Genomic DNA, 13496 nt, shown 5'->3' on the forward strand with positions numbered 1-13496 from the left:
GGGTGCAGTGTGCTCTTATTGCCCATTTACTTACTGGTTCGGGCAGGCAGTCAGGACGCTGACAGTGAGGAGAGAGATTCTCGGACGCCCACATCGCATCCCCCGGGACAGCCCCGGCCCTTCCCGAAGGGACGGCATTGCCTGGAGTGCAGTCTCTGCACTGGCAATGGCCTGGAGATGGGAGAACTACGGCAAGGCTCCTCCGAGGATGGAAAAGAGATTTAAGAAAAAGAGAGGGGGAAAAATCACGACCCGCTGCTGTGTTAAGAAAGGTTTAACTCAAGAGTCTTGAATTTCAATGGGAAAATCCCACTAGCTTCAGAAAAAAATCAGACCCAACCCACTCCAACCATCCAGAGCCAGTGGGTATCTGTCAGCGTAATGTGTGACAGGGACATGCAAAGAAATCAAAAAATCATCCATTCTGTTAATTCACCAGCCACTGTCAGGTAGTTTGAGAGAGAAGGAAATACCAACATACTTCATAGACTTTAGTGTGACGCATGAAGGCAATTTCATCCGTGATGCCTGCCTTTGGGAAATAATCTGATTTTTTTTTTTTTTTCAGTTGAAAGGCCTGTATCCCATTATGTGTCCCACACGTAAACAAACTTGGCTATTCAGTATGAAAATTTTCTCTGCTTTTCATATATTCTTTCTAGGTTTTATCTCAGGATGTGTTAGAGAAGCTCCTAGAGGCTACTACCATCTTTTCTTGTTTAATGTATGAACTTAATTCCATAGAGAGCAATAAAATATTCTCTACCTCGGGATACAGGACTCTGAGCAACTCTCTCTGGTCTGGTGGAAGGTGTGCCTGCCCACGGCAGGGGTGTTGGACTAGATGATCTTTGAAGGTCCTTCAGCCCAAAGCGTGCTGGAATTCTGTACTTTGTCTGAGCACAGTGACTTGGGAATGCTGGCTCTCACTTCAGTTTAAACTTTTAGGAAAACAAAGGCCAGCCCCCAGGTACCACTTTGTGCTTTATGCTGGAAATGTAGGCTAGGAACTTGTTAGCACTGCACAGGCATGATGGACCCCACAGCACACAGATGGAGAGAGACAGTCCAAAGGAAACAGACTGCTGTGCCCGGGGGTGAGGAAGGGCTGGAGCTGCCGTGTCGGGACACCCATCCCACCATCCACTGGAACTCACCCCAACAGCCTTCAGAAGCTTCTTGTTTTCAGCCAACTTGCAGACATTCGGTTGGTGCTGTTTAGTTTTGAGTCGTTGCTCAAGGCTAACAATAAAAAAGCCTCCCTGCACTTCCAGAGCTCTGGCTGAGGTATAAAAACAGATTACCTAGAAAAAGAAGCGCTTTGAGAAAGTGAAATATGGTAATGCAAAAATAAATTTAGTGCTTGGCCAGTCCAATATTTGGATTCTGGAATAAAAAAATATTCCTAATTGGAGAATTAAGTTTGTATCAAAAAGCAATTTTTCTCCTTTAGATCATCTAAGAAGAGTAGAGAAAAACAAAAGAAGACCGAAGGTACACAGTGCGGGGGGAACGCAACGCAGCGCTGATCGTTTTTTCCCAAGTCTGTTTTCCAGAACTGATTTAATTACATACAATTAGCAAAACAATGAGATATTCTGTGGATCGAACAGCAGCTTTCCTCTCCAGCGGGTGGGAAGTGTCACTGCGGGCTGTACAGAGAGCTGGCTGCCCTTCTGTCAGCAGTGCAGGGACTTTATGGGAAGACTCTGGGAAAAAACACTGAGGAGATGTAAGACATTCCTGTCATCTCCACACAGTTAGATTTCGGTTTTCCCCTTCTACTTAAACCAAATCATTTGAAAATCTACTTTTTCTTCATATCATTTTATTACTCTTAGCAATCCTGCCCATGACATGCTGAATGGTTGTTCCAGCCCTTGATATTTGTAACCTTGAAACACTCATGAAGAGTTATACTTCCCCTTAAGTCATCGTTTAGCCAGGCTATACATATTTAATTCTTTAATCTTTCCTCATAAATCCTATCCTAGCTTTAATCATTTCAGCTGCTCTGAATCACCTCCATCTCCCCAGAACTGGTGCGATGAGCAGAGCCCCCAGTAGAGGCTGACAAGAGACGTACATTGAAAGACAACTGCAGTTGCTCTGCTTTGCAGCTTAATACCTGTAATCCATAATTACATCGTATTTTCATTCAACTACCAGTCTTGGAACTGGAATTTAATCTCGTTTGAAGTCTCTGTTTCCCATATGATGTTCCTCCATTACGTGGATTTGAATTACGTGCTCAATACTTCACCTCTAAGAAACAGCAACGAGGCACCTCTCCTCCTCTTTGCATCTTCGAGGACAAACAGCTGATTGGAGAGCTGGTCTGTAGGGATGGCAAATAATTCCCTGCAAGAGTCAGGTCAAGATGATGAATTTTAATTTACTTCTACTGCCTATCTTTGGGTTATTTTCCCTACAAGTGGGCTGACAAACTTCATCTGCTGCAGTTTTTTGGCAGTAAAGTTGCAGCACCAAATTTGTTGTGCCTTTCCTAACACCTACCAGCTACGACTGCAAGGGACCAGCCAAAGTTTATAGAACATTGGCTTCAGAAACACTGCCAAGCCTTATACTGTTTGAGGGGAAGGGCAGGCTGCAGGTTTTGACAGACAGATGGATGGATACAGCCATAAATATGTTTAATTATACAACGTCACATTTCTGAGTTTTTCATTCTGTTCTCTTCCCTTTTTGGAATAACAAAGACAAATTTGAAAACTTGAATTAAATTACAATACAGGATGAAATCTATTAAATTGGACGATTTATTCTTCAGCAGATGTGGTCTTAACTACACAGTACAGCTCCAGAGAGCCATTAAAATCCTACACCAATCACTGTTGTGATGATAATTACAGCACAGAGCCCATAGCTGCACAGTGTTATTACTTAATATCTGTGATCAATACAGAAGCTCTCCGTTACCTGTGAATCAATTCAACACCAAACGAGCAGGGTGGGGTTTTGCTAAAGAAAAAAAAAAAAAACAGCCAAAGAAAAAAGGTATTTAGGAGTTTACTTTTAAGTTCTATTTTTATGGGGATTTTATCAAGAAACAAGTTCAAAAGTCAGCCGTTGTGCTGGGCCATGAGGAAAGCTGTTGAACTTTTGCATCTGAAACTAAAACAGAACGGATAAATGTTTCTCTCAAAGCCAGCTTATCTTACAAGACCCAAGGCAGAAAACTTGAAAATGCAAAAAGCTGATAAAGCCGCAAGAAAATCTAAGCCAAGAAATAGTTTTTGTGTAAAAGACTACATGATCAGAGAAAAAGGTTTTATTTATTTACTAGTATTTGTTTTTACAATGGGAAAATTAGGCAGGATAGTCATTCTCAGCCAAGGCTTTGAAGGCCCATGTTGAGTTCAACTGGCCAGACATAGTCTAGCGCTTGCTGATGCTTACATTTATACTCATGTTAAAGTAAAGGTGCCAGCAGCAGCAACCCCTGTGGATTGCATGGCATCAGCAAAAATGAACACGTTAATTATACTGTCAGGAAGAGTACGGAGTCGAGAGCGAAGGTGGTCCCACCTCGAAGGCAGCACTCACAAAGAATTGCTGGCGGGACAGATGTGTTTCAGAAAGGTGTGGAGAACTTGGATGAGGTAACAATCAGGTCAAAACTATGCTGAAACAGATTTCCTAGTGATGTATAATACATTGATCTGTATGGTGTCATTAAACTTGTGAATGACTCATTGTCACCAACTACAGTATATTAATATGCATTAAGATGCTTCTCTTTTTACCTCATGTTTGCTAGAACAGTTTTACTCAGAGCCATAAACTACAACAGGACACTTGTAAGGTGAGGGAGATCTGCCACCCGTTGTTCGAATCAGAGGAGTAATACAGGTCACAGCAGAATGGGAAGGACAGAAAGGCTCCATCTAAATAATTCAGTATATTTAAAAATCACCAGTACCTGTAAGAGAATTTTAAAAGCATTCCTACTCAACGTCCTGCTGTAGGCCAGAGGCTCCGAGGGCTGCAGACAATGTTTATGGATGTCTAAAGCTTTCCAGGATTCATCATTGCCTGCAAACCTCCTGCAAATCAAGTCACTCCTGCAAACCCAGGTCCGGGTCCTACCCCAGCTCTCGGCAGCAGTGGGCTCATCTCACCACTGGAGAATATTCCTTGGACCCACGAGTTCAGCACAGCTGCCTGTCCTCTGCCTCAGGAGGAGATGGAGAAGCACGGAGGGATGAGTAAGGATTGAGCTGAAGTGCACAGGCGGGGTCTGCCTGCCTGTGACCTGCTCTACTCAGGCGGCCTGGAAATGAGGTGTCCAGCAGTCACATCAGGAATAAACAGCTATTCCCTGTGCTTAAGCACCACGAGCAAGAGAACAGGAGCCGGTACCTTCACCTCTCACAAGAATCTGATTTTCCATTTTACATCATGTACAAAAAAACCCCAGAGATGTTGTTAAGCAGGATTAAAGAAGACTCACCTTATGTATCTTCATGTATCTCATTAATCTTTTATACCAAGTCTGCTGGAAAATGAATACAGGTTTTTAATAAGAAGGTGGTAAGATCTTGTGAAACAATAGCACTCATGAATTGCTACTGTTGTCTCTAGCACAGAACTTTTGACACTGGCAAAGCAGAAGAATACACATGGTGAAGAACATTGATTTCACAAACATGCAATTTATCAAATGACATGAATCAGCTAAATGACATGAAAATACATCTAGAGACTTCATAATGTCACCTTACATTCCTGATAGGATTTGACAGATATCAGCTGCAGACAGTTGCTTTAAGCAGCACAGAATGCTATTATGGGGCAAGATTATTCTGTCACCTTAATACCAGCTATTTTCTCATCTCTTAGGGTTTTCCTTTCCTTCTAATTTTACAACTGTTAAACTACATCCTTTCTAGTATTCTGGTTAAAATGCTTGCCATTATCAAATCAGTGTACACCTCTGTTATACATTGAGGGAGGAGATGGAAGAATTCCTGTTCAATCCCATCTGACTAAATGATGGGAAGGAAAACAAGGTGAAGCAACCTTCCTGCAGCCTTGGCTGTCTTTGAATAGGAGATGCTGAGCATGAAACTTGCCTTCTCCTTCACTTTGAACCCTTTCTGAATCTTGTCACCTACCTCACCCCCTCCATGGAATCTCCTTCTCTCAGGTCAAGCTTATAGGAGGGAGTAGGGGTTTGAGTGTTATTAATCCATGTATCTCCCCAGTACTCATACTCCTGCTGAAGCCACCAGCGGCTCCTCGCAACCTTCCAGTATTTTCCCATAGTGTCTGAGACATTTAGGGCCTCATCAGACACGCACAGAACAGAGCCGTGGTCCTGCTCCCAGGCACTCTCCCGCAAACCTGCTGTCTCTTCCACTGCCTTCAGAGAGCAGGAGCAGTCGGCAACACAGGCTGCCCAACACCTTCCCCTTCAGGGCTTTACATGTGGCTTAACACAGCAGAACTGAAAAGGCTTTGGAAAAAACATTAAATTATCCTTTACCTTGCAAATACTGTGTTGGTTTCTGACAGAGGATATTGCTGCAACCAAATATGATCCACCAAATCATCTTGGGGTCCTACCTTTCTCTGATCTGTTTCCTCTCCTCCTGCATTACCGACCGGTCCCCGCCTTGCTCCAGCAGCTGCTCCATATCCCTTGGTGTTACGATATCCACAAGCTACATTTCCGTAATTCAGCCAAATGAACTAATTATATCTAATTTACGAATTTAGATGCTCCAGCTGCTATTAGGCACATAAGTAACTGTAGAATCAGGGCATTTAATTGCGTCTCCTTTCTCTCCTGCCCTGTCTATATCTATCACACTAAAAGCCGCAGTCCAGGCACTGTGCCTTTCTGTAACACATGGAAGCCAGACACTCGAAGGGCCCAGGCCAGTCGTGCCCCAGCAGAAGCCGCGTTTCCCTAAAGCAAAGGCTCAATGAGCACCCGGCATGGCAATAACATCCGAGCAGAACACAAACCATTAGGGAAAAATGATCCCAACTGGTAGCAGTTATCATGCTAGACTAAACTCACCCATCTCTTTTTCCACTGCTTTGAATCAGCAGAGCAAGCAGTTCCGTACACAATGGGCTAAAAGCTGATCTCCTCGGCGCTGGGCGGAGGGGGATGTGCCCAGCTCCACCACTGGGAGCCACAAAGACCGCCTTGCCCTGTCTCCACAACACAGGAAGGCTCTTTAAGTCCTGGGGTGTGCTCTGAGACAAGAGTGCCCCTTGTTTCAAGAGACAACAGGGTTATTAAAATCATCCCAACATAGATCAGAAAAAAAAAATCCAAATCGTTCTCTTGCCAGTTCTGTTTGGTTTCGTTGCACAGAAAGACTTCAGTACTTTAAAAGCTTGACCTATTTTTTATCATTTATATCAAACTTGATCCACAGCAAATGAAGTCAAATGAAAGAAATGAAAGAAATTTACACTAATTTCTGATTTGCTTAACCGTGCGTTCAGCTCACTCCAAATGCCATCAGCTCCATTTTCCTAATAGCACTTTTTTCTGCAAATTGCTTTAAAATAATGAGGAGCTCAAATAAAACTTTTCCCACAAAAAGAAAAACTGGTATAGACACTTAATTGTGCATACTAATTGTTTTTAGCAGTGCACTTAATGTCAAAGCAACTATTAGTTGATAAAATCTACAATTTGGAAAAGGGAGTCAGCAAAACCAGAAAACTTGCAAAACTCAAGAATTGTTATAAAGCTCATTCTCTACTGAGCTAAACTGAGGGGAAAAAAATCTGGGGCTGGATTTTCATTTGCTTACGTCGCTTTTCTCCTTACCTAAGTTGCTTTGGGAGAAACAGAAACTTTTTTTAATATGATTCTAAATGGTAACAGTTGATATGATTAAATGAAGTTTCCAATAAGCTGTTGTTGTCTAGAAGAGATCAAGGCTCCATTAGATCAACCGCTTCTCACACAGCAGACTGAACACCCACCCCCCAAAGCCACCTCGCCTTCAGAAAGGCCAGCCCTGCACTTCAAAGCTTCATAGGGATAGGAATAAATTTGAATGCATGTTGAACACATTGGAAGGACAAAGATGACAGGGAAGAAGGCACAGACTGTGCTGTGCCCTGGCTGTCCATCCCTCCTGACACGGGACTGGTCACTTCCCCTCTCCAGTGGGCTTTCCTCCTCCAGGCTCAGTGCCTGCCACGCACAAAGGCCAATGGAGACAAACAGGGACTCGCATGCCTCTCCCTGCAGAGACGCACTGCCCTGATGAGCACCCACCAACATCCGGGGCTGCAACCACCCAGCGCTGCAAACCCAACTCCCCTGTTCCAGCTGCCAGGATGGTTTCTGTAGGGCAGGTTTCTTGGTCTTTGGTGACCCTTTGCTGTGCTCATTACTTGGCTTGAGCTCGCTCCTCTAATTAATGCTTCCACACCAGCTATGAGTACACCGTGCTGCTTGAGACTTGACAGATCACTTGCCTTCCAGCTACTCCCTTATCCCACCTACTACACGAAGAAGAAGAGACGGCTTTGGCATGCTTTGAAGCAAATGAATAACCAGTGTGGATCCTATTTGTATCTTCTAAGTTTAATACAACTTGATGTAAGGCTGAACTGGGTTAACGGAAAACTAAAAATAGCTGCTCTGGTTATCAGAATTGTTCACTGATTATGACACAAGCCAGCATCTGTTTTTATTAGGAACCCGCAGGAGTAATTTATCTAAATGAAATTGCAACACAAAATTAGCATTACGCAGCTGGGCCTGTTGCTTTCGCTGTTTTGAATACCTGCACAGCTTTCAAAGCCAAATAAAGAAATACTGAACACATCCCAAACTATCCTGCCATCACTTGCTGAATGTGTCAAACACCACCAGATGCTGTTTTCATCCAGGCAGAGGAGGAAGAACAGGCTGCATCCTGGTCCTCTTTAATCCTTTACATCTGGCTATGCACCATATTAGATATGCCTTTGCTGATGAAAGCCACCAAAAATGATGGGATGTCTCCCAATGCCATCATCCAACAGTTGCATTTTGATCCTTAGTTCAAGAAAACAGTCAGTAAAAGACCCCACATGCAGGGTTTGTTTTCCCACAGAAAAGTGGGAAGTTAAGCCACCTCTCCCTTTCCCATGGCACTGCGTTTGTATGCCAGCAGCAGGTCATGCCAGGCTGGCACTGGTTAGCTGTTGGGTTTGGGATCCCAGCTGTGTGGCTCTGTACACAGGACGAGCTGCCCATGGGGCAGACAGTAGGTGATTTTCACTCCAGGTGCCCGGACAGGGGAGCCCCAGTCAGTGCTGCTGCAGAGACTCCCGCCCTTCCCGCTCCCGAAGGAGAGCCCTCGCTGGGGTGCTGGCGGAGCAGAGGGGGTTGTCCCCCCAGTCATTTCATGGAGGGCAGGTTTGGGGAGCTTTCCTTCACCCCAATCAAAGGGGTGGGCAGGACAGTAAAATGAACAAAACTCATCAAGGTATCTTATACCTTGGCACATTATGTAAATTGAATTCCAGTTTCCAAACCATCCCTGTTACTGCAAAAAAAAATGCTGTCTACCTTCTCATATTTCCAAGGTCCAGCTCTTCCCAGCTCGAGCTGATCACACAGTGAAGTCTCTCTGCTGCTTTCTGCTTCACACTCAAGTGGTCGCTTGATCAGAGACATCTGTGCGGCTGCTGGATAAAGCAAAGCACAAATAGAGGTTGCAGGGGAGAATATGTTTATTCAGTCATAAATATCGCCAGCAGCGCCCATGGGAAAGCAGGAACAACTGAAAATCACTTTGCTTCTCTGGGAGAAATGCAAGGCAACTGGAAAAGCATAGCATTATGGGACCAAGGGGCTTTCTCCCCTCCTTTTCTTTGCACAAGTTATCTTTTTCAAATTGCCTCATACCTGCCATTGGGGTTTCCTGCGTTATCAATCACAGGCTGCAATCTGTCTTTTTGAGATAACATCTCTGGGTCACCCCACTGCCGCCAGATCCATCATCCTCACAGTGACATCACGTCTCAAGAGGACCGAGCCGCTCACTCAGGATCCTCGGCTCTGTAGCTCTGCTGCCAGGCAGCTGCCTACCCAGGGTGCCGCAGCGGGGCTGCTGAGCTCAGGTGAAGCCTGTGGGTGGCACATCGTCCTCTGCCTTTCAGAAGAGGCTGCCTTTGAGACAAGTGACCACACAGACGTGTCCCAAGGAGCTTTTATTAAGTACTGGGGGGGGAGGGTTGGAAAAAATCCAACTTCAAGTGCACTTTCCTCCCTTCTGGCTCCGATGAGACCCTCAAAGACACCACTGTCAAAGCAGTGGAGACAGGCAGGAGCTGCGCAGCTTCAGAGCTGCTCCCAGATGCCAAAGCTGGTGGCCTTGTTTGTGCTGCACAGGTGACCACAGAGGTCAGGGTCTGAAGCGTTCCTCATAAATCTGAGTGCATACATAACTCAATAAAGGCATCCTATCTGGGAGCGCTTAAATATAAAACCTATCTTATTTTAGTCAAGAATTGAAGCACCGCTCGCATTTTACACACATGCTGAAGTCCCAGGGAAGGAAGAATGTTGTGCTCACCTCTAACCGAAGCCAGATCTCAATTTGCATGCTTTTCAGAGAAGAGCTACAATTGGAGCAGGTTTAAGAGCTCTGCCTAAGCGAGGCCAGTAAAACTGTAGTCCCTCAGCCTAAAGAGCCCCAGATCAGCTCATTTCCTGCAGTCCTACCTGAAAGCTGCCACCCAGCCTCAGCAAGCAAGTGGCAGAACCCCCCACCCTCCCTGGCAGCACCAAGGTCCCTGTGGGATTGCAGCAGCACCATGCACATCCCAAAGCCCTGAAGCTGAGGACTGGCATCTCCAGCTCAGGGGTGCTCAGGGAGAAACGCTACAGCGTTCTTCTAAAGGACAGAAAGAAGGCATGTGTTTCACATGCATCCGTTACTGGCACCAGGGCTTTTCCTTGCCTCAGCTCCAAAGCAATACACTATCTCAGGTGTCATGTAACTAAATTAATCCAACTGAAATATTCACCTTGCACCAGTTAGGTAAAACAACCTATAAACCCTCCTCCAAACAAGATCATTTGCTGTTTCAAGGCTGAATGATGTTGGCCTGAGAACACAGTGACTGTTACAGGCACGCTAGAGACATGTGAAGGGATTTTAATTGCCTGAAACTCCAGTACTGTCAAAGTGTAGGACAGGGAGGGAGAAGCCTTTACAGTTATCTCACAGTTATAGATGAGTAGGGTGTCTGAGCCTGAAATGCTTCTACATGATAAGGGACTTAAAATAGTAATCAACTTTTCTTATTCAAATAGATAACTGTTTTTCACTCCAATGGCTTTCTGCGCGTGCTCCAAGGCAGTAACTAGGTCACGGAGACTGGAGAAGCGTGGGAGGAGAATAACTTTCGTACTCCGGAGAGAACTCACGCAGGCGGTTTCCCTCCTGCGAGGCAGTGCCAGGCTGGGCACCGTGAGTGCAAAGGGGGCTCCACCTGCGGGAGGTGCCCGGCAGATGCGCTGGCACAGCTCCTGGGCCTTGGCTGATGTGCAGCTCCCACCCAGAAACGCCCCCTGCACTACACCCACTCTCCACACATGACTGTATCCTGCCTTTGGTGGTCGTGGTCTCCAGCAAGGCAGGTTGGCCTGTGCCCATTCGGAAGCCGGTGCTGCAGGGGAGCTCCAAGCAGAGCATCCACTGCCCACCCACATTCCCATGGGCTGCTCCAATCATCTGCTGCACCAGGATTCCAAGGGCAGCTGGTCAGGAGGAGCTGGGGCAGATACTTCTAAACATGAGTATTGTTATGCTGCCTTGGAGAATAGGGAACCGAGCACTTAAGGCAATTGCCTTTCCTAATTGCCAAACTGTTTGTATGCTAAATGACCTCTAGACCATTCAACAAAGGTCTATAAGTAAAATAGTGTGCGACCACCCTGAAAACTCAGGAAGGTCCCAGGACACACTGCATGAGGCAGGCTGGTGTCCCAGGGCACTGGGCAGCATCCTGGGTCCAGCTGGCCAGACCCTGCTTGGCTCGCACAGTCCCACCAGCACCTGAGTCTGACGGTTCGCATCTCCGCTAGTAGAGCTGCCAGGGACAACCAGACAGCTTGCAATGCTTTGCTTTCTGAAAATGATATTTAAAATACATTGCCCAGGGACAATTCTGGATACATGTATTTAAGTTGATAAGGATAATCAAGATACATTTACAAATGCTTTTAGAAAACACGTCTGCATTCATACGCCTCTCTCTCTCTATCAGAGCTGGCCGTGTGTAGGCAGTCTGCTCGTACAAATTTCTCCCTCGGGCAGGGACTGCTCCCTGCCAAAGGTGCTACAGCCAATCCTGCACCCACAGCCAGCGCTTCTTCTGCCGCACCAGACAAATCCCATGTCAGGTAAAGAACAAGGGACAGATTTCTGCTCTTCACAACGTGAATTTCCATTCAACACTAATGATGGACTTGATTAGATTTGGACCATGTACGCCAATCTACATCAGGAAGCTGCCATGCTTCTGTGGCATTCACCTCAGAGATTATGTTCATATGCAAAACAACAGGCAACACCAAGATCCAAAGTTTTCCAGAAGCCAAGCTGCTTGCAAGTGGTCTCCATAACTTCAGAAGAAGAAATCAACTGTGAAACCACTCTGTGCTTCCATTTCACAAGATCCAACCATAACAGCCCAAATACTGCAATTTGCATTAGTGGTTCTACAAATGATGGGATGGGGTAGTTTTATGAGCTGCATCAGCCAGTAATTAATACATACCCAAACAGTAACACATCTAAAACGTAGAGTCTATATTTATCTAAACACTTTCTCAACAGAGCTGCATTTTTCCCGTTAGTTAACATCATTCATTCTAGCCCACAATTGCCGACCACGCGTGCAGCGCAGACCATACACGGGGAGGCTGTCGCTGTTATCTGCCCCGGAGGAGCAGAGCTTGCCCGCTGGCTCAGCTCACCCCGCAGGCTCTCCTGGTCCGCGGGAGCACCCTCCCTCCTGCACAGCATGCCTTGCTTCCCACAGCTAGAACCAGGAGGCTGAATTCCTCTGAGCCAGAGTACACATTACACCTTTAGAAAGCAAGAAAATGAAGATGTTAATTATGAAGAGAGAAGCTGCCAGGATTATTAGAGATGTGTCGAGCAAATTAGAAACTGTTATTCATGTGGAGAATAGTTTGGCATATGCTTGCAATTTTTTTCATCTATTCAAACTCAAGACTCCAATGCATTGAGCTGCTTCTTGTCCCCATGCTACCTACCTGTGGCAGGCGTATCACAATGAATCCCCATGCTTCCAATTTATTCCTCTCTTCCAAAGGCACCTTTTTGGCACAATAATGCACTGAAACGCTGCCAACAATTCCCTCCAGCGCATGGCGATGACTGGGCTGGGGTTTTGAAAGAGAAAGTTCTACAGATGGGTCCTTCAGATCAAGTTAACGTCTCCTCACTGCTAGCCAACCATGCCATATTGTAGCTTAATTAATGATAGCCTTCTCTGGAATTTATTCATCAAGCCAACAGGAAAAAAAAGCATAATGCAACATGGCAGATCCTCTGCAATTCACAGTAACCTCGCATGGTAGCAGTCATATTCCTGCTAAAGCAGTGGAGGATTTAGATCATGCAGAGAGCGAGATTGCCAGTTTAAAAGTGAAAACACAACCAAGAGATGTTTATTTTAACAAGTCTTGCAGAGCTGCTCAGGTGGCTCTTGTGTGTGTCTGGGCAAGAGAAAGCACGCATCGGCTCCAACTGTTTCCCGACTGCAAAGCATTTTGAGCTCTTACTGTTTCTCAGGCATTTGCATACTTTCAAGCCTTTCATTTCCCATTCTTTTCTGAAAGCAGCGTGTCATAGCTGTCACAAATTTGTATGCACATGTAATCATGCAATCAATTCGTATGTACAACAGAGCAGCCAAATGTGTATGAGTTGTGGATGAGTAAGTGCACGCACAATGACAATGCGCTCACACGAGCTACATTAATGCCTGTTTATTTCTAGGGATGACGTTGTGAGCAATTTGCAGCAAAATGATACAATTTTATTCCTTATGGTGCCTACAGTGGGTTACGAATGATGATAATCAGATATATTGAATACTGAATGTAATCTTATTAAGTGCAAAAACTGTGCTCTGCAATGTGCTGGAGAAAGAGGCACTTTGAGAGCGAGCAGGGACCCATACAGGGAGCAGAGGTTTATAGGTCCAGAGAACTTGGGACTCCATGAGCTCCCCAAGACCCATGAATCTGGCCAGCACTTGCCTGTCAAAACACAAATAAAGACCACAACCTTAAAAAAAGCATTCCTGAAGTCAAGCATTTAAAGACAGGAGATCAACTCTGAAGAACAAAATACCTGCAAGGTTGGCATTGTGTCAAACAATTCTTGTATGACATCATCATGACCATCCAGCTGCAACCCGGCACATATATGGTGAACACAAATATGATGCAATCACTGTACAGA

At 45.4% G+C, this 13496-nt stretch overlaps 1 protein-coding gene across 16 annotated transcripts in view; it reads right to left on the reverse strand.

Moving 5' to 3' along the window:
* Positions 1-13496, reverse strand: part of GRXCR2 (glutaredoxin and cysteine rich domain containing 2) — a 145794-nt gene that overhangs the window by 52731 nt on the left and 79567 nt on the right. For 15 of the 16 annotated variants that reach the window (XR_008452164.1, XM_054079210.1, XM_054079212.1 and 12 more), the window contains 2 exons: positions 4475-8676; positions 35-2982 (listed from right to left, as the gene is read on the reverse strand). The gene's annotated coding sequence lies outside the window, so the exon portion shown is untranslated. The remainder of the gene's footprint in view (positions 1-34; positions 2983-4474; positions 8677-13496) is intronic. The other variant, XM_054079202.1, reaches the window with a different exon arrangement.

The sequence above is a fragment of the Cuculus canorus genome, chromosome 14 (assembly GCF_017976375.1).
Source record: "Cuculus canorus isolate bCucCan1 chromosome 14, bCucCan1.pri, whole genome shotgun sequence".
NCBI lineage: Eukaryota > Metazoa > Chordata > Aves > Cuculiformes > Cuculidae > Cuculus > Cuculus canorus.